We start from the raw sequence: 22,003 nt of genomic DNA, 5'->3' as shown, positions 1-22,003 counted from the left end.
AGGCAGCCGCCTAGGGCGCACTGCTGCCTAGGGCACCCAGCCACTGGTGTTCCTACTCTGTTCTCTCTGAAGCAACCAACTAAGTCTCAGCATCAGCAGGCAGCCGCCACTCTGTTCGCACATAGGGGAACTCCACTTTGCACTACAAGTGCACTGCTAGTGCACTTGAAAGTGCACTTGGAAGTGCAGTCTCTGTAGATCTGAGAGGGACATGCAAGAAAAATAAAAAAAACAGCATTTTAGCTTGCACATGATTGGATGATAAAATCAGCAGAGCATTCCTCCATTTCAGATCTACCCCTCAGATCTACAGCGACTGCACTTCAAATGCGCTTGTAGTTCAAAGTGGATTTGCCTTTAGTAAATCAACCCCATAGTGTCAGAGGCACTGCAGCTAGGGAGGACTGTGTCTGTGTCCCGACTCCCGAATGAATGGAAGAAAGCAAACATTCATTGATGGGCACTGCTAGGCTGCTTCGTTGGGCGCTGGTAGGCTGCATTTGATGGGTGCTGGTGAGGCTGCATTTGATGGGCGCTGGTGGGCTGCATTTGATGGGTGCTGGTAGGCTGCATTGATGGGCGCTGGTGAGGCTGCATTTGATGTGCGCTGGTGAGGCTGCATTTGATGGGTGCTGGTGAGGCTGCATTTGATGGGTGCTTTATTAAAAAGGTGGGGTATACATGGGCAGGGCAAAGGGGGTGGAGCCAAGGGGGGTGGCAAAATGAGGTTTCGCCTAGGGTGTCAAAAATCCTTGCACCAGCCCTGAGTACAATGCAGGGTTCATAGTCTTTTATTGGATGTGCGGACGCCAAGGGACAGTCCACATGCCAGAGCATAGGGAAGCTGGGATTCAGGTAAGTTAACCTGCTTTTCCTAGTTCCCCAACATAAACAGGTATTTGACCCTTGCAGTGCAGGGGACAGCCCCACTGCTAAGGGGGATTTTTGTATTTCCCAGAGTTAGTCTTTAAGATACCATTTTATTTTAGATTAGCATACCTGCATTTGTGTGTGTTTGTTTCTTGTTATATTATTGCAAAATGCAAAAACAAATATACTTTACTAGAATGGAAACATTGTATTCAAATAGCTACTAGATACATGGAAGACCTGCAAACCAGGGGAGATGCATGTGAAGAATCGGTCAGCTTTAACATTTCTGGGGAAATAAAATCCTTAATGCAGGGGTCAGCAACCTGTAGCTTGTTATCTACCAGTAGATCATGGCCAGGTGACTGGTAGATCTTGGTTTGGGCTTACTGACCCACCATTCCAGAGCATCAAACAGAGTGCAATGCAGAGGGACTACTGCACTCCACCTCTTATCCCGGATAGAAGTCTCCACAGTGGTGCCAGCAGCAGGAAAGAAGTGATCTTCTTACACTGGGACTAATATTATAAGGCTGCTTTCATACTGATGTGCTGTGGTTTACCCATATCGCAGGTGCAGTGCAGTGTAGCTGCAGGTTTGCTGAGCTTAGCTATAGACTTCTTCTTCTGAATGCAGGAATTTTGGTGCATTTTTAGAAAATGTACCACACCGGCAGGATATAATAGAAGTCTATGGCAAAGTGCAGCTTACCAAGGAAAGTCGCAGATGCACTGCGCTACACCCACGGTACAGGTAAACTACAGCATATCAATGTGAATGTTTAACCCCTTGGACCTTGCAGAAGCATGCAGTTGTGGGGCACTTGCAGAGTGGCTCCACTTAAATCGGTTGTGATTGGCCAGCGGTAGCACCCACCAAAAGCAACATGGAGTTTAATTCCTGCTGGGGCATGTGCACACCTTTTGGCGGCTGCCTCAGCAGCTAAAGGGGGTATGGATTGGGGGCGGTAAAACCGCAATTAAACCGTACAACCCCACAACTTTGTGAACGAGCCCTAAGGCGGCTGCTGCCACATGCAGCTAAGGGCTCATTCACAAGTGCTGCAGGCACTGCTGCTCCTCTGAAAAGCAATCTGAGTGTTTGCCAGGTGATGAGGATGCAATATGTTGCCTCCTCCCCACCCGATTTAAACCCATGATAGCCATGCAATGCACGCGATTGAGACACAGTAGTACGGCAATTAGAGGTTTAAATCAGGTGTGAGGAGGCAACACTTTCCCCGGTAATCTTTGACTTCTCCCATGTTGTTCAGGTAGATCTCCACCTCTTTAAGGTTGCTTACTCCTGCCTTCGTGCTTGCCTATACTAAACACAGAACTTATGTTCATGCACTGAGATACACAGGATACTAATAAGTAAGTTATTTTCCAAGGAGTCCAAGGAGATGTGAGAATTAAAGTCATATGGTGATAATGAAGATCCTTGATCTTGTGGCGAAGATTTGTAAATTGCGTCTGATTAGTGTTGCATTGATGTGTCATGACATGTTTTAGATGCACTGCGTTTTTCAAACGCTTGAGTTAAATTGACTTGAAGGGTAAATTGTAACAAGCCAAAAATACAGCATGCAGCCTTTTATCCCCAGCATTCTGCAATAAAACATGCTCGTGCAGCAAGACTTGAAAACGCGATTTTTTAAATGTGTCTTCCCTGGAAAATGCATATAAAACGTCTGATAATGCATGTGGTGTGAATAAGCCATTTGGATAACATTATACCCCTGATGTCCTGGGCACAAGGAAGGGATCTGACCACTCAAAGCCATGGCACCCGTCTTTCAAATTCTGACATAGGACGTAGGCTGAACATTTCCAATGCTGAAAATTTCTACAACATATACAACTCTGACATTGTCTGGACTTATAGTAATTACAGATATTGAAACAAAGGTGCTCAACATCTGCTAGAAGCCATTAATAAGGACAAAGCGCAGCCCTCAGATACAATCTGATTTATAGCGTGATTTAGACATGGTAGTAATTCTGTAAACAAATCATGTCAGGGTTGCTTTATGCCCTGCTAATGAGGGACATTAACTAAGGTACAAAAAATTCTTCAACCTGCAGAATGACACGCTTAAGCCTCGTACACACGATGAGAATATTGGGAAAATGATCGTTCATTTTTTTTATGCATGCTAGTCTCATATGGAAAATTAAGAGGTTACTAAACTTACAAAAATTCACGTATGACAGAATACAACTTTGGAAGTGATGAAATGTGTTGTATTGTATTGTAATGTATTCTTTCGTTTCCGAGCATGCGTTGTCTTGCTTTTTCAATTTTTTTTGGATGAATACTATACTATACGAAAATCGAACGATCTGGTATCATATGAGAAAGAATATCTGTGTTTGTCCCTATGGATAATTTCAGATGCATAGTCATGATTAGCTCTCAAAAGCTGTGTACTAATGATCAGATTATCACACGATTGCTTTGAAATCGGTATTTTTCATCTGATTTTCTAATTGTGTGTACTAGACTTAAGGCTCACAATACACGTTACAATTTGATCATACAATTTGTGTACAATGAACTTTAGATTTTTCAAAATTTTGTAATATGAGAACCTACCTAATCTAACCAAGCATTTTGTTTCCAAACAGGCTGGCCCTTGCACTTTTTGTTAGATCTAAAAGAGATTGTACAATTTAATTGTAATGTGTAGTGCAGTGGCATCACTATGGGGGTGCCGGGGGGGGCTGCGGAGCGCACCCAAGTGACACCCAACAGAGGGGTGACACCATCAAGTAAGAAGTGCGATGATGTCACCCCATCTGTGACAGCGCACATCTGTGGCCCTGATTTTCCTCTTCTGGGGCCCCTCAGCGGCACTTCTGGCTCCTCCTCTTCTTGAGTGCCCCGTTGGAGAGCCGCTCTCTCTCGGGGCACTCGTGCAGGCGCCCTCCCGTGTCCTGCTGCTGCGTCCATTGACACAGACAGCAGGACTCAGCTCCGCCCCCCCCGGCTTCCGCGTCATTGGAATTGATTGACAGCAGCAGGAGCCAATGGCTGTGCTGCTATTAATCTATCCAATCAGGACCCGAGACACTGGCTGAAGCTGGTGTGCTCGTCCCTGCCGCTGGAAAGATCGGGTTCAGGTAAGTAAAAGGGGGGCTCTGGAGGGCATCACAGGAAGTTTTTCACCTTAATGCATAGAATGCTTTAAGGTGAAAAACCTTGAGGGTTTACAATCCCTTTAAAGAAGAAGCCCAAAGAAGTGATAGACTTTCCCTCTTGAGCAGAGCAATTTAGAACTGAGGGGATATTATCAGGCAAAGGAGTTATGTCAAGGTTATGGATGAATGAAGAAGATATCATGAATAATAATCGTGTAAAGAAGGTTCACAGAGGAGCCTCCCCTATTGTTTGCCTGCCCTCAGATCCTCTAGCTAAGCATTATTTTTATATAAACCAAACTATTAAATAACTGCACCATAACTAACTGGGCCAATATGGAGAAGTTTACAATTATTTTTTTTAACTGTGTACAGCTGCTATTCCTCGGCATGCTCTAAAATGGATTGGTCTGGCTCAGGAAACATAAGCTCCTCTGCCATCCTCTTTCACATTATACAAAAAAAAAAAAATTGGGCTAACTTTACTGTTTATTTTTTATTTTTTTAATTCATTAAAGTGTAGTTTTTTAAAAAAAAAATTGTGTTTGAAAGACCGCTGCGCAAATACGGTGTGACATAAAATATTGCAACAACCACCATTTTATTCTCTAGGGTCTCTGCTAAAAATATATATATATATATATATATATATATATATATATATATATATATATATATATATATATGTGTGTGTATATCATGTTTGGGTGTTATTTTCTAGCAGAAAATAATGATTTTTACTTGTAATCAACAAATGTCAGAAAAAGTTTGGTCTTTAAATGGTTAAACTTCCTTCATTTACACACTGGAGTTCTTTCCTTTGATGAAAGAACGAAAAGATACTTTGTTTCTACTTATTTGCATGTTGTGATTAAACTTGGTAGGCTGCCTGGATTTTTTTTCCAGCTGTGAGAACTCTCTGCTCTTGTTAGAAAGAATCATGACATGCTGTTTTGAAGATCGGGAAGGGAAAAAGATTGCGATTTCAATTCTTAACGATTAATCGTGCAGCTCTAGTGTATACTACTGTCCCATTATAAGGAAAGGAAGGTAAAAGTGTTATCTTTAGGTCTTCCCACTTCTTCCTCTGATAATGCTTTTCTCCTGCTTCTTAATTTTTAAATGGTCCATAGTTCCATCTAAAAAGGAATGCTTAGGTTGTTTTTTTGGAAATAATATTCCCGTACGGTAAATATGGGGTATGGTATGAATATTTTATATTTATCACTTGGAAACAGTAGGTGCTCTGCAGCTCTTGGCTAAGCTGACTTATTGCTATGCTGTGAATAGCCCTAAACTGTAATAGATTGTATTATACATACAAGGCTGAATATGGCAAAGTATGTACACACAGCCCCGCCCCCCCTCTCTTGTAGCAAACAAGGACCATAGGGGTTTTCAGTTAGACATTAGAAGTAAATAAGTGAGCAGGCAGTGCTAGATTTTATATTAGCCAGGATGGTGAATACTTTACAGAGCAACTAGACTTTTATATAAAAACGGTCTATGTCTCCTCCTCTTTCCCCTTATGTAGTATACGAAAGATCAGGCTGCAGTCCCCCTCTATACTGCACAGATTATGGCTGTGCTTACTTTGAATTTTGTTTCCAGGAGCAGAAATGTATACACTTACATTCAATAAGTACATAAAGCTAATCTCAAGGCATATATATATATATATATATATATATATATATATATATATATATATATATACACACACACAGTGTATATATGCTGTTTTGTGTTCATATAAAACATAATAAAATTACCATTTAAATGTAATTAAGTATCTAAGTTTGTCATGATATCGGTCTGTTGTACTGTTATGTAAAGCAGAGCTGGGAGAGAAAGGGTCAGCTATAGGAGCTGGTCAGGCTCTACTACTGTGCACATGTGCTGACGGAATCAGAGGGGAGAGGGATGACTCAGAAATCCCTCATGGGCCAATCACTGCCTGGGGCAAACCTAATTGCTTATCTGCAGTAGGGAAAAGTGAGGTTACCAACCAGGGTGTATTATATGGTAGGTTTGAATTAATCTCATGACTGAATGGACAAAATGACATATCTTTTGGGGGGTAAAACAGATAACTAAAGCTGGCATGGATCCAAAGGAGGAGTCAGGAGCGCTGTCAGGGAACCCCAGAAGAGAAGGTTCAGGGCTGGTCTGGGCAAACCATAACACAGAACAGGTAAGTATGACATGTTTATAGTTACATAGTGTCAGAAACCATGAACCAGAAGTACAGTAAAATCACACTTGTTTATTAATAAAAATAAAAAGGTAAATAGAGTAAGCGTAGTCAAAGCATAGCCAGAGTCCAGTAACCGGATCGGGTAGTCAGCCAAGCCAGAGTTCAGTAACCAGATCGGGTAATCAGCCAGGCCAGAAGTCAGGGATCCAAGTAGAGGAACAGAAAGCAGGATAAGGAGCCAGAAGGGATGTCAGCAAAGCCAGTCTTTAAACAGGAACGCAGGAGATGGTTTCTTGTGATGTGACCAAGGCGTAGGCAGGAATGAATTGAGCTGGAGATCTTTAAGTAGACGGGACTGACGAGCAGATCCACAACAGCTGGTGTCACATACCTGGTAGGTTTGGAGCCCGAAGTGCAGAGAAGGACCTCCCTTACAGCTCCCACTCCTGTTCCTCTGGAATGGAGACAGAAGGCCAGGAGTGAGGAGTGGTGGCACCCTCTGGATCCAGAAGCTGAAGAGGAAGCTGGAATGCAGAGAGGACCCGGAGCCACAGCAGGTAAGGAAGCAGGGAAGTAAGCAGGACTGGAACCAGGAACAAAGCAGCAGGTAGTAGCCTGGAACGCCGGACTGGAACCTGGAACAAGCAGCAGGTAGTAGCCTGGAACGCTGGACTGGAACCTGGAACAAGGCAGCAGGTAGTAGACTGGAACGCTGGACTGGAACCAGGAACAAGGCAGCAGGTAGTAGACTGGAACGCTGGACTGGAACCAGGAACAAGGCAGCAGGTAGTAACCTGGAATGCTGGACTGGAACCAGGAACAAGCAGCAGGTAGTAACCTGGAATGCTGGACTGGAACCTGGAACAAGCAGCAGGTAGTAGACTGGAACGCTGGACTGGAACCAGGAACAAGGCAGCAGGTAGTAGACTGGAACGCTGGACTGGAACCAGGAACAAGGCAGCAGGTAGTAGACTGGAACGCTGGACTGGATACAGGTATCAGACTGAGGGAAGGTCAAACAAGCTGGAGGTCGGTATCGGTCGATCAGCAGAGGTACCAGGGACAACACAGAGGGATGGTCAGGCAAGTCAGGCAGGCGGATAGCAGGATGGTCTAACAGGAAGCCGGGTCAGATAGCAGAGTACACAGGTCAGATCAGGTTAAGGCACACGGAACGCTGTAGAGCAGACAGCGGGGATAGAGTGTGACAGGCCGGTTTAAATAGCCCGCCTGGCACTAGCGGGAGTGCGCGTGCCCGTGCGTGACAGCACCCGTGAACGCGCGCGCATGCGCAGTGGAACCCGCGGCCGTGTCCCCCTGTGTCTGGATTGCTGATTACTGGCAGGATCTTCAGGACATTGCCCCCCCCCAGGGGCAGCCTCCGGATGCCCCTTTGAAGGAATTTCTCCGGATGGGCTCTTTTAAAAGATTGCAAAAGATTTTCAGCATGAATATTATCCTCGGGTTCCCAAGAATTTTCTTCTGGGCCGAATCCCTTCCATTTTATCAGAAATTGATTTTGGTTGCCTCTTCTCCTATGGTCCATGATAGCCTCCACCTCGAATTCTTCCTCCCCATCTACCAAAATTGGATCAGGAGGATCCGTACTTCGGCCTGGAAATGGGTTAGAAACAGAGGGTCTGAGTAGAGACACATGAAATACTGGATGCACTTTTAATGAATCCGGAAGTTCAAGTTCGTATGCCACCTCATGAATTCTTCGCTTGACAGGAAATGGTCCAAGAAACTTGGGACCCAATTTCTTTGATGGGCAAGCCATCCTGAGATTTACTGTAGACAACCATACCTGGTCCCCGGGTGTAAGTAACAGCTCACCTCGTCTCTTCTTATCAAAAGTTGCTTTATTATACTCCTGGGTCCTGGTCATGGTCTCCTGCAAAACTTGATTGTTGGAAGTGAAGAAGTCCAACCTCTCCTGAACTGCGGGTACTGTGCACTCTGGAAGAGAATTAGGCAGAAATGAAGGGTGGAAACCATAATTTGCAAAAAATGGGGTTTGTTTGATAGCGGAATGAATAGAGTTGTTGTAGGCAAACTCAGCCAATGGAAGAACAGAAATCCAATCATCTTGGGCAAATGAAGAAAAACAGCGTAAATATTGTTCAAGAGTCTGGTTTGTTCTCTCTGTTTGCCCATTAGTCTGGGGATGGTAAGCAGATGAAAATGAGAGTTCAATCTTCAATGTTTTGCACAGAGACCTCCAGAATCGGGAGGTAAACTGTACCCCCCCGATCTGAAACGATATTAACTGGTACCCCATGGAGTCTGATGACTTCCCTAATGAATGCCTGTGCTGTTTCTGTAGCTGAGGGAGTGCCCTTCATTGGGACAAAGTGGGCCATCTTCGACAACCGGTCTACTATGACAAAAATTGAGGTGAAGTCCCCAGCCGGAGGTAATTCCACAATAAAATCTATAGACAGCATCTTCCAAAGGCCTATCTGGGACAGGTAATGGCTTTAGCAAACCCTATGCCTTGGTCCTGTGCCCCTTGTTCCTGATACAGGTGGTACAGGATTCAACAAATCTCCTACAATCTTCACGTAACTGAGGCCACCAAAAGGTACGCTGTACCAGATCAGTAGTCTTAGCCACTCCAAAATGCCCAGCCAATGCATGGTCATGACAGAGTTCTAGTACTGAAACTCGTAGTTCTTAAGGTATAAAGATCCTATTCTCGTGCCATAATAGCCCATCCTTAACTTGGAGTTCTGACCTAATGGAAGACCCCAACTCTGCGGAAGCCTGCCTAATCTGGGAAAGCAGGTCTCCCTGAAGCAAAAGAAAATTTCCCGGGGACAGAATGGTGTCCGGAGGGGAAACCTCTTGGGGCTTGTGAAACATCCTGGATAGGGCATCAGGCTTGGTATTCTTGGAGCCAGGGTGATAAGTGACATGAAAGGAGAACCTGGAGAAAAAGAGGGCCCACCTGCCTTGGCGTGGCTTCAACCTCTTTGCAGACCTCAAATACTCCAGGTTCTTATGATTTGTAAAAATTAAGACTGGATGAGCGGCACCCTCTAGCAGATAGCGCCACTCTTCCAACGCTGATTTGATAGCCAATAACTCCCTGTCACCTACATCATAATTTCTCTCTGCCGTGGACAATTTACGAGAGAAGAAGGCCACAGGATATAACAGGGCCTTAGTTCCCTGTCTTTGGGACAACACTGCCCCTACTGCAATTTCGGATGCGTCCACCTCTAGTACAAATGGCAGAGAGGAATCTGGATGTTTTAGCACGGAAGCAGAAGTAAAAAGGCCCTTGAGAGTCTCGAAAGCCTTTTGAGCCTCAGCAGACCAGTGGAAACGTGTACCCTGTTTAGTTAGCTGTGTGATGGGTGTGATGATGGCTGAAAACCCCTTAATAAATTTACGGTAAAAATTAGCGAATCCAACGAATCGCTGGATCCCCTTCTTATCTGTCGGGACTGGCCAGTCTAGTACTGCAGTGACCTTTTGAGGGTCCATCTTAATGCCCTTGCTGGAAATGATCAACCCCAAAAATGGAATACTTTCCTGTTCAAATTCACATTTCTCAGCTTTTGCATATAGACCGTGTTGTCGAAGCCGGGCCAACACACTTCTGACGTGCCTGCGATGGGATTCAAGGGAACAAGAAAAAATTAGTATGTCGTCTAAATAGACGATAACAAACAGATCTAGAAAGTCTCGTAAAACATCATTGATGAAGTACTGGAATGTAGCAGGGGCATTGCACAGACCGAACGGCATCACAAGGTATTCAAAATGTCCATAACAGGTACGAAAGGCGGTCTTCCATTCGTCTCCATCCCTAATACGAACCAAATTGTAGGCTCCGCGGAGGTCAAGCTTAGTAAATATGGTAGCTGTCCCAAGTCTTTGGAACAACTCTGGTACCAGGGGAAGAGGGTAACGGTTCTTTACAGTGATTTTGTTCAGCTCGCGGTAATCTACACATGGTCTGAGAGTCTTGTCTTTTTTTTGTACAAAGAAGATACCTGCACCTGCTGGAGACGTGGATGGACGAATGAAGCCTTTCTTTAGATTCTCATCGATATATTCTTTTAAAGCCTCTTGTTCCACTTCCGTCAGAGGAAATATTCTTCCAAAAGGTATCTCAGCACCGGGGAGTAATTCGATAGGACAGTCATAGGCCCGGTGAGGGGGTAAGACCTCTGCCCCCTGCTTGCTGAATACATCTAAGAAATCATGATATGCAGAAGGGATGGAAAGGTGAAGACTAGGATCTGTGTTCAAACAGAGCAGGGTAGGGTTCTCCTGAGTGTTCTGAAGTCTACAAGACTGTTGGCAATATGGGGAGGAAAAGGTAACTTCACCTGTGATCCAATTAATGTCAGGATTGTGGGCCTGTAACCATGGCATGCCGAGGATTATGGGGAACAGAGGTGAAGCGATGATATCTAGGCGTAACAGTTCTTGATGAGAATTGGAGATGGAAACGGGTATTGGAACAGTCTTTTGGTTAACAGGCCCAGACTTAATGGCTGTTCCATTAGCTAGATGGATGGAAAGTCCATGGGCTTTAGGCAACAGAGGTATCCGGTGTTGGGTAGCAAAAAGAGAGTCCATGAAACAACTGCAAGCTCCAGAGTCAATAATGGCGGTTACTTGCAGAGTCTCTCCTGGAAGCTGTAAGAGGAGAGAGAGAGCAAGGTGAGTAGTGTTCTTAACCAGAGGTGCAACATAGTCAGTGGACAGGGATAGGCATTTACGGAGTTTAAGGGGACAGTTCCTGACATAGTGCCCAGGTTCCCCACAATACAGACACAGATTATTCACTCGACGATGTTGTCGTTCTTCCTAAGAGAAGGCCGCAGAACCCCTAATTGCATTGGCTCAGGTGGGTTAAACGTAGAGATTGGTGGTGCTGGTGACGTATGATGGGGAACTTTAGGGGTAACCCAAGTTGGGCGAGAAGTTCCCATAGCTCTCTCAGTCCTACGTTCTCTTAGACGTCGATCGATCTGGATGGTTAGATCGATCAATGCATTCAAAGTCTGTGGGGTACCCACCCTGGCCAATTCATCCTTCAGAGAGTCAGAAAGTCCCATTCGAAACTGATAGCGGAGAGCCGCATCATTCCAATTTGTGTCCGCACTCCATTTTCTGAATTCCGCCACATAGTCCTCTGCAGCCCTGCGACCCTGCTGAAGGGTATGCAAAGCCGCTTCTGCAGTCACGGACAGCTGGGGGTCATCATACAGCTGACCTAGTGCGTCAAAGAAGGTGGAGAGATTAGTCAGGGATACGTCCTTTTGCTCCAAGAGGCGGTGGGCCCAGGTTTGGGGGTCACCAGAAAGCAGAGAGATTACGTAGCCCACCTTAGTAGCCTCCAGGGAAAAGGTACGTGGCTGAAGAGCAAAGAACAATTCACAGGAGTTGCGGAAAGCCCTGAATTTGAGGCGATTTCCGGAGAAACGTTCAGGCGTCGGGACCTTGGGTTCTGGAGGGAGCATCACCACTGTTGAGGAAGGCCCGACTGAAGGAGCAGGAGCGGAAGGAACTCCCTGAGCCCCAATGGGATTAGACAAGGTTAACACTCGTTCCTCCAGCCTGGTGTATCCTTGCTGTAGATTCTTGACTGCTTCAGTCAATCCTGCCAGGTGTGCACAAAGTTCCTCCATGGGAGACGTTCCCTGCTCAGGCTCAGACATGGCTGTCTGCTACTGTCACGTACCTGGTAGGTTTTGAGCCCGAAGTGCAGAGAAGGACCTCCCTTACAGCTCCCACTCCTGTTCCTCTGGAATGGAGACAGAAGGCCAGGAGTGAGGAGTGGTATGGGTGCCTGGCAGGATCGACGGTCACCGGAAGTTCAGGAGTGGTGGCACCCTCTGGATCCAGAAGCTGAAGAGGAAGCTGGAATGCAGAGAGGACCCGGAGCCACAGCAGGTAAGGAAGCAGGGAAGTAAGCAGGACTGGAACCAGGAACAAGCAGCAGGTAGTAGCCTCGAACGCTGGACTGGAACCAGGAACAAAGCAGCAGGTAGTAGCCTGGAACGCCGGACTGGAACCTGGAACAAGCAGCAGGTAGTAGCCTGGAACGCTGGACTGAAACCTGGAACAAGGCAGCAGGTAGTAGACTGGAACGCTGGACTGGAACCAGGAACAAGGCAGCAGGTAGTAGACTGGAACGCTGGACTGGAACCAGGAACAAGCAGCAGGTAGTAGCCTGGAACGCTGGACTGGAACCTGGAACAAGCAGCAGGTAGTAGACTGGAACGCTGGACTGGAACCAGGAACAGGCAGCAGGTAGTAGACTGGAACGCTGGACTGGAACCAGGAACAAGGCAGCAGGTAGTAGACTGGAACGCTGGACTGGAAAAAGGACCAAGGCAGCAGGTAATAGACTGGAACGCTGGACTGGATACAGGTATCAGACTGAGGGAAGGTCAAACAAGCCAGAGGTCGGTATCGGTCGATCAGCAGAGGTACCAGGGACAACACAGAGGGATGGTCAGGCAAGCCAAGAGGGTCTGGTGCAGGCGGATAGCAGGATGGTCTAACAGGAAGCCGGGTCAGATAGCAGAGTACACAGGTCAGATCAGGTTAAGGCACACGGAACGCTGTAGAGCAGGCAGCGGGGATAGAGTGTGACAGGCCGGTTTAAATAGCCCGCCTGGCACTAGTGGGAGTGCGCGTGCCCGTGCGTGACAGCACCCATGAACGCGCGCATGCGCAGTGGAACCCGCGGCCGTGTCCCCCTGCGTCTGGATCGCTGATTACTGGCAGGATCTTCATGACAGCTGGTTAACTGTAGAGAGAGATGAGAGCTGGCAATTAGCCGACAGCTGTGCGGCCAGCTCAGAAAAGGAAGGGCTGAGCCAGCCCTGACACATAGTCTATAGTTATGGAGAGGAATTATAGACATATCAGGCACTGCTATGGGTGCACATTTTGCACCCTGCTATGCCAATCTGTTTATGGGGTTCCGGGAGAAGTTTCATATCTGGTCCCAGAACCCCTCTCCTAGACATCTGGTATATTATGGGAGGTACATTGACGATGTCCTCATTATAATTCCAACAAATTCGGCATCCATTTTACTCATGTAGCGGATGCTGAATCATTCGTTTTTCTAGACGTTGAACTGGGTAGTGATACAGATGGCGACATCACATCCAAAATCCACTTTAAGGAGACAGCTGGCAACTCTTATATCCATCGGAATAGTTGCCATCACCCTAGGTGGAGGGAAAATATACCGTATAGTCAGTTCTGCCGATTGCACAAAAACTGTACTAATACTAGGGATTATGATAATCAAGCCACCTTACTCACTACAGAGTTTCTAGAAAAAGGGAAAAAGGGTATGATTTCCAAAGCATTCAGAAGGCAGTCGACCGATACAGAGAGGACAGAGAGGATGGTCTCAAATCCGCTGAAGAACATAATAGTACCTTGTTTATCACTAGATATAATGACCAACATTGGGCCATCAAGAAAGCAGTTCAAAGACGTTGGCCCATTTTGGGACAGGAAAAAGCATTAGGCATTAGGCAGAGTCCTCCCCAAAAAACCTCAGTAGTAGTCAGACGAGCAACCAATGTCAAAAGTCTTATTGCCCCTAGTCGCGTTAAAGAAAAACACATTCCGAAGGCTGATAATATTCCCCTATTTTTTAATATTACGGGGTGCCATAAGTGTAAACTTAGCAAATGCAAAGCTTTTAAGTTTATTTCCCATGGCCAAAAATCTTTTAGCAATAGTGATGGGCGAGTTTTCCATATTAAACTGTTTATTTGCTGTAGCACCCAACTCATTGTGTACGGGTTGAGGTGCCCTTGTGGGTTTCTGTATGTGGGTAGGACGGTGCGTGCCATGCATACGCGCTTTAGTGAGCACCGTAGGTTTATAGAGAAAAAAGTTGAGCAACATAGCGTTCCACATCATTTCAAACATAGAGTCCATATTCATGTCAATTACGGAAGGTGAAGGATTTACCCGTTTATGTAAACGGAAATCCTTCTGGATTTTGACTCTAAATAGCATGACACCTGAGGGGCTCAAGGAGGAATTAGAGATAGGTACCTTGATCTAACAACAATAATTAATTGAATTAAACTGAATTTTGATCACTGATCAGATTATAATTTATGATTAATTTTCTCTGGGGAGTCTATGCTCATCAATCGATTTATTGATTGTGTACTGATGGATCGATTGGTCAGTGTAATGAGCTGTTGGTATATCAATTCATCCAATGAATTTTTGTTTGGGTGTTGGTCTATTGATAATCCAATAATATTTCCCCATATTTAATTATCAATAGCCTCTTTTACCAGTGGATAATAATTATATCTATTTTTATATTCAATTTAATTTCCTTTTTAATTTTATTTTTTTTTAATTTCCATTTATTATATTTTTATTCTTATTATTTCGATATTTTTTTTTTCATTTACTGTAATTTAGTAGAAAATAAAGAATACATATATTTAGTATATACTAGTATTTTTATATTGGACTATGGATGAGTTTTATATCTAATAAGGATAATTTCCTATGGACATAAATATATGTTTGTTCTCAATGTAATTTTAATACCATTTGAAATATGATTTTTAATATTTAATATTTTTAATTTTAAACTTTATGGTAGAGGATATGATCGCTCTTACCAATTGTTAATGAATGCACAAGTAAAATGTTATTTATTTAACATAGGGCTGTTTGCTAATTATTAGCCCTCCTACTCTATGTTTTCCCATTGTGAACTTCATACTCCCAGCCTGGTCAATGCCAATTGTCCCTGGGGAGGGGTTTGGGGTTCATTATAATGGTGAAGGAGAGATAGGTAGGGCGTGACCTGAAGAAGGAGGCTGTTCCTCCGAAACATGTTGTCATGGTAACTGCCCGCAAGTCAGAGGAGATGATTCGCTCCCACCACTCCACTTCCCTTCTCGGCTGTGAGTGATATCACACAGTGCCGGCTGGTCCGGGCGCAAGCGCAGCTCCTTGTGCCATACAGCGGGACGCTGCAGCGAGCATTAGACTTCCATCCCACACCGCTCTTCGGGTATTGGAGCCCATCTAGTCACACAGGCCAGGCGAGGAGGCTTAATATCGGTGTATATGCGAGATTACTTCCCTTGTTTGTGAGTGAAAAATGTTCTACCTTTGAATTGTAACCAATAAAACGGTATTATACTAGGATGGCTGTGCGCTCTCCTTCTCTTCCTATGTTACAAATTTCAATCCGCCACCCAGTGAATGTTTGAGAGAGCTGCAACACCTAGAATCAAGGGAAATTTTATACAAACTGTTATCTAATTAAGAAAGGTGTTAGTGGTTTTTGCGCTGATGGTTTTTTGTGTTTGGACTTAGTTTATAGTTACATAGTTAATCTGGTTGAAAAAAGACACAAATCCATCTACTTTTATACACAATCCCATACTCACAGTTGATCCAGAGGAAGGCAAAAAACAAAGCATGATGCAATTTGCTCCAGCGGGGGGGGGGGAATCCTTCCTGATACCCCGAGAGTCAATCGGATATTCCCTGGATCGACTTTACCTATCAATGTTAGTATCCAACTATATTATGTACATTTAGGAAAGAATCCAGACTTTTTTTTTAACAAGTGTACTGAGCTGGACAGAACCAGCTCTTGAGTGAGTCTATTCCACATTTGGAGATTAAATCTCTTTTCCTTCAGATGTAAGGAGTGCCCCTTTGTCCTCTGTGATGACCTTAAAGTGAATAACTCAACACCAAGTTCACTATATGGACCACTTATGTATTTGTACATGTTGATCATATCTCCCCTTAATCTCCTCTTCTCAAGAGAGAATAAATTCAGTTCCTCTAATCTTTCCTCATAGCTGAGCTCCTCCATGCCTCTTATCAGTTTGGTTGCCCTTCTCTGCACTTTTTCTAGTTCCCTGATATCCTTTTTGAGAACTGGTGCCCAAAACTGAACTGCATATTCCAGATGAGGTCTTACTAATGATTTGTACAAGGGCAAAATAATATCCCAATCAATAGAGTCCATACCTCTCTTAATACAAGAAAGGACTTTGCTCGCTTTGCAAACTGTAGCTTGGCATTGCATGCTATTATTGAGCTTATGATCTATGAAAACCACCAGATCCTTCTCCACAAATGATTCCCCCAGTTGTATTCCCCCTAGTATGTATGATGCATGAATATTCTTAGTCCCCAAGTGCATAACTTTACATTTATCAACATTAAACCTAATTTGCCACATAGTTGCCCAATGAAACAGTCCATTGAGGTTGACTTGTAAATTGGAGACATCCTGTAAGGATGTCATTCCACTGCATAGCTTGGTGCCATCAGGCATAAATAAATAAACAATAAAAACCTAAGCTTTACAATCACTTTAACCTCTCTTATCCTTCTCCTCTCCCCTTCGCCCCCTTACTCTCTCCAATCCTTCTCTCTTCACTGCATTAACTTCTCTCTAATTCTTTTCCTCTCTCCTTCAAAGCCTTAACCTCTCTTCTTCTGCTAGCCATATTTCTATGCATTCTTTTGGCCCCACTTTTATTCCACATTGCCCACTCTACACCCCCCTCTCTACACAACTTCTCCCCCAACCCACTACTGTCAATCATTTACTCTAATGGGATCTCTTATCCTTATCCTGACACCTGATGGTTGATTTCAGTGTGTGATCTAACCCATCTGTGCCAGAACTATAAGACCATCAGAGAATTGGTCTACTAACCTCTGTTATCCCCAGACATAGGCATGTAGGGACTAAGGCAATCAGTCATTTCTACAAGAGCTTGAAATTCAAACTCCTGCTCTCTCCCTCCTCCATTCCAGGGGTCAGTTCAGGAACATGTACAGTAAGTATGACCAGAAATTTCAGCTGATGTGCAGATGATAAGGGAATAATAAGGGAATTGTTCTTCACTGGGCACTGTCTGCAGAGTTCTTCAATTGTCATCTGGGTTTCCAAGAAGTACTCTGCTTTCCTGCCACAGCTCCAAACTATACTGGCAGGTTAGCTGACCTGCATCTCAGCTGGCCCTAAAATGTGCATGTATTTGTTATATTGTAGAGTAAAGCGGCTGAGTCATTACATTGTATAAGCCATGCATATGCATGAGTTGGAAAAACATAAAACCAGTAAGAGATGAAGCAGTTAATATTCCAAGCTTCATCAATTATGGAATTATTGGCTGCAAAAGGTAAAATACATACAAAATATAATATAGTCTCTGTCACATTTGCTATAAAAAAGCATAATGCATGTTGCATTAGTTGCCTAGACAGAGTGCAGTCTGGGATAAAGTGTAGCATTATATAAGACTTTACGTGCACAGAGTTGGAGACAAATCACATTCATCTTGTATATATTTAAATAATACATCACAAGTAGGATTTCTGAGCACTTTTATTCCTGCGCCGGAGAGCGAAGAGGAGAGCTGTTCAAATCGCTCCTGATCAGATCAGCTGCAGTAGAAAATGTGTATATCTGTCAGTCTTTTCTTGTGTGCACTCAGCTATTCAGTTCCTTTTCCCACTACTGCAGAGACAGCTTGTTGTCAGACTCAGGCACTTGGAGTAACCCGTGCTGGTAAAAGTGACAAGATTTTTCTTGTATACAGTTATAATATATAGGATTTTATAGGGCAGCATTGTGTCTTTTGGCCAGTAGCGTTAACTGTAGAAAGCTGTAGCTGTAGAGTGAGTTTTTCAGCATTTTTTAGTTTTTTTTTTTAGCAAAACTGTACTCCCACAAAAGCTTATGGCTCAAAAATGCTGATAAACACTGAATGGCCACGTTTTTCAGCGTTTTTAAGCTTTTCAGAGTTACAGCCTTTTTACAGCTGAAAAACTCCTATTTTCCAGCCAGAAAACGCCCCTGCCAAAAAAACGCTGATAACAGCTTATGTGTGCAATAGACACATAGGGTTGATTTACTAAAACTGGGGAGTGTAAAATCTGGTGCAGCTCTGCAAAGAAACAAATCAGCTTCCAGTTTTTTTTTTTTTTTTGTCAAAGCTTAATTGAACAAGCTGAAGTTAGAAGCTGATTGGCTACCATGCACAGGGGCACCAGATTTTGCACTCGCCAGTTTTAGTAAATCAACCCCATTGGGTAACATGCTGGGGAGTTTACTGGCTGTAGAAAAACGCCTGAAGCTAAAAACAGCAGCTGTAAAAATGTCCAGTGTGCATTAGAGAAGTGAATCCTTGCACCCTGGGACATCGGGTTTACTTACCACTTGGGGATCTGAATGGCGTTTGTATATTGTTCAGTGATATTGGTATACTTTTAATCATATAAGTCGTGGTAATAATCACTTGATTTTATATATACAGTATATAACATATCACTGGGGGACCTGACCATTGAGGAACCTGCTTTTTACAGTTGACACGTCTCACCTCCAGCCTCCATACTTAGCAGATTTGTCGTTTTAGTTTAGGTTTCTCAGTTTTTTTTATTTTGGGCAGTCTAAATGCATCTAAAGTGTATGTAAACCCTAATTTTTTATCTCATATTTGCTAAGATTTAGTCTGTTAAATATACCATTGAAAAAATGTTTTTCAGAAAGTGATCAAATCATATGATGATCTATCAGAGCTGCCCTGTGTCTTGAAAACGACAATAGGCGGGGTACATCACATAGATCACAGTCCCTGAACCTTGCGGCATCCTTTACTAGTTTATTTTTTTTAAATCAGATACTTTTTTGTTGAATTTTTTTTTTTTTTTTAATTTTTAACAAAACTAATACATACAAAACATGACCACTAAACATATAGAATTACAATAACAAAAAAACTCAAGTAGGCTATGCAACGTCCAGATTATACAATCATTGTTACTTAAGACCTTTTTTAATGTACATGGGATGTTTTTACAACCTCTCCTGAACGATTTAACTTGACAGATAGTAACCCACGTTTAAAACCTCAGTTTTGCCGTGTTTACATGCCGCGTTTAGCCGCGTTTGCGTTTAGAACTGTTTGAAAAAAAAAAAAAAAATATATATATATATATATATATATATATATATATATATATATATATATATATATTTATTTATTTTTTTTTGTTTTTTTGTTTTTGTTTTTTTCAAAATAGCCAAAAATGAAAAACACCTGTAAACGGAACGCAGCTAAATGCGAGTTACCGTGCTTAGACGCGTTTAGAAGCGTTTAGCGCTTGAAATGCCTGTAAACTCAACGTCTGAACTCATTTTTTTTCTTTCCAAAAAAGGCCTCTAACAACTGCCCAAAAAGGACATTAAACGAACCTGTGTACATGTACTGATAAGATAACATTGGATGAGTTCGGGGCAGCTGAAAAAAGCAGCCAACTGCCTCTGAACGTCCGTTTACCAGCAGCAGTGTACATGAGGCCTTAACATATAGTGACAATGGGTTAATGATTACATTCTTCATATATAAAATTGGCAATAATATAAGACAAGTCATTATGTTCAGTTTAACTATTACACCTTAATGGCCTATATGTATTGTTATCCCATACCAGGGATCTATCCCTCTGCTATCTTTCGACAAACTCATCGGTAGGCTCAACATATTTACACAGACAAATTGGAGTCCAGACATCGAGACCACGTTTTTCAGAATTTGTTGGGGCATTTCCTGTGTTTATTTGTCAATTCCTCCCTTTCCAAAATTAGAATTATTCGCATCAGACTATTGAGAAATTGTTGGTGGGGAGCTTTATATCCATTTTTGCAATATGAGTTTACGGGCTATATACAGACCACCGCCACATCACATGCATTTCAGGTTGGAGAAAATCTTCCGATATAAACCCTAGCAGAGCTATTTTTGGATTAGATTGAACACGTGTAGAGAGCATATAGTGTTTAAGGTATCAAATATATGCTCCCAATATCTATGCAGTTTCAGTAGTACATCTTGGACAATTTGGTGTAGCTGCTTTATCCCAAGTATGTCATTTTTGAGGAGTATAGTGAGATCTGTGAATAATAAATAACTGGATCAGACATTGTGAGGAGGATAAGGAGACTCTGGTCAAATTCTCCAAAACTTGCTCCCATTCCTCATGACTAATGGTCTCCAGATCCCTACGCCACCGCCCAAGACTACCACCCTGTGTGCTAGTACTAGTTGTTGTTTGTAGGGAGGAATATTGTTTGGAGCTCCTTGTAGATACTGCCATAGTTAAAGTTGAAGGATTATATTTTAATGGGAAAGTTGCTGCCTGACTCTGCAGAGTTCTCTGCCAGTTTATTAAATGGTTGTAAAGCCTCATTATCAAAAAGCTGATGAAGAAGGACAGTGCCAGACCTTTTCCATGAGTCAAAGTTTTTAAGCTTTGCTACTTCTGGTAATCATAGATTATTCCATATGGGCATATATTGGGTATATCCTTCATGAGAAGTAAGTTGGTGGGCAGTAGTCTAAACTTTATGAATTAAGTGAAATGTAGGGAAGCAACCTTAACTAGTTTACCAGCAAATGTGGTTGAGTGTGTGGTGTGAGCCCCCTAATTTTGCTATTGTGGTTCCATGTAGTGAGTTCAGCCCCTACAGGAGCTGGCATCCAATGTGGGAGGAGAACTAATGGAGGGACAAATAGGAGGCATTTGAGTGGCACTATTTTTTTCACATGTAACCAATGTCTTGGTCACGCTTCCTGTGTTATCTCAAGGAGTCTTATTAGCCCTCCTAGTTCTTACAGTGGGACTACAGAATGATGAGTCTCTATGTTGTGGTGATAGGAAAGTTGAAGACTTTGAGTAGTTTAGCAGAAGACACCTGGGCAGGGTTGACACCACTCAGTCAATAGTGATAGTCTCTCCTACTCAGGGTTTCTCAACTTGGAGTGCCTACAGAGGTTGCTAGGGGTTCCTTGAGCAATGATCAGTTTCTAACTCCCATTGATATTAATTATCTGTATAACTGTCTGAAAGGAGGGAAGTCTTCCCACTGGTCAACAATGTAAGAGTGTCCTTCTCCCATTGACCATTAATATAAGAGGTAATTTTCCCATTGGCCACCAATGTATGGGACCACTACACTGACAGCCAAAACAAGAAGAAGCTTTTCTACTGACCACCTGTGTGAGGGGCACCACAGTTTTCACTGATGATGTTTCTTTTCCAGTCATTATTTGTTCTATTTCATGATTGTTACTGAAACAATTTTTTATTATAAAGTAGGGGATTGTTAAAAAGCAAAAAACAGTTCTGGTTGTCAAATATGTTAGATACACTCAATGCGTTGTTCTTGTATGCTTTATTATATTTACAATTTGCTGACTATGCATATGTACAAAGAGTTTGAGATGAAAGTTAAAGGTCCCTTATGTGCTCCTATTGGATAGAAATGATAGCAGTGAGGGAGAACAAGGTACGGATTCAAGTAAAAAGCTTAAAGTGATAATAAAATAAAAGCTTAAAGTGATAATATAAATGAAAGGCAAAACATTTTTATACAGATATAAAAAAATTACAAATACCTGTTTTCCCTTTTTTATAAATAATCACATTCCCTCTGTTCTCAGCTGCATAAGAGCTGGGGGGGGGGGGAGAAACCACAGTACACTGAGCCTCCCAGTGATTGGCTATGCAGGGGGGCATGTCACAACAAGGAGAGCAGCCTGAGTTCCCAGCACAGCTAGAGAACTGACCACAGTGTGTTGTCCTGCTTAGTGTGGTCTGTTTTTAATAGGAAAGCAGAGGGACTGACAGAAACACTGGGGATTTCACACAAAGGAAGCAATACAAAGAGAACATGATACTTTCTTATACACGTGCATGGTACAGCAGCCACATATCAGGAAT

The 22,003-nt window shown here is 43.1% G+C and overlaps 1 protein-coding gene across 1 annotated transcript in view; it reads left to right on the top strand.

Moving 5' to 3' along the window:
* LOC141114500 (G protein-activated inward rectifier potassium channel 1-like) overlaps window positions 1-22,003 on the top strand; it is a 146,786-nt gene that overhangs the window by 5,044 nt on the left and 119,739 nt on the right. The gene's annotated exons all lie outside the window — the stretch shown is intronic.

Source organism: Aquarana catesbeiana, linkage group LG12 (assembly GCF_042186555.1).
Source record: "Aquarana catesbeiana isolate 2022-GZ linkage group LG12, ASM4218655v1, whole genome shotgun sequence".
NCBI classification, from domain to species: domain Eukaryota; kingdom Metazoa; phylum Chordata; class Amphibia; order Anura; family Ranidae; genus Aquarana; species Aquarana catesbeiana.
The sequence above is the reverse complement of the archived record's forward strand: the minus strand, read 5'-3'. Positions and strand labels throughout refer to the sequence as shown.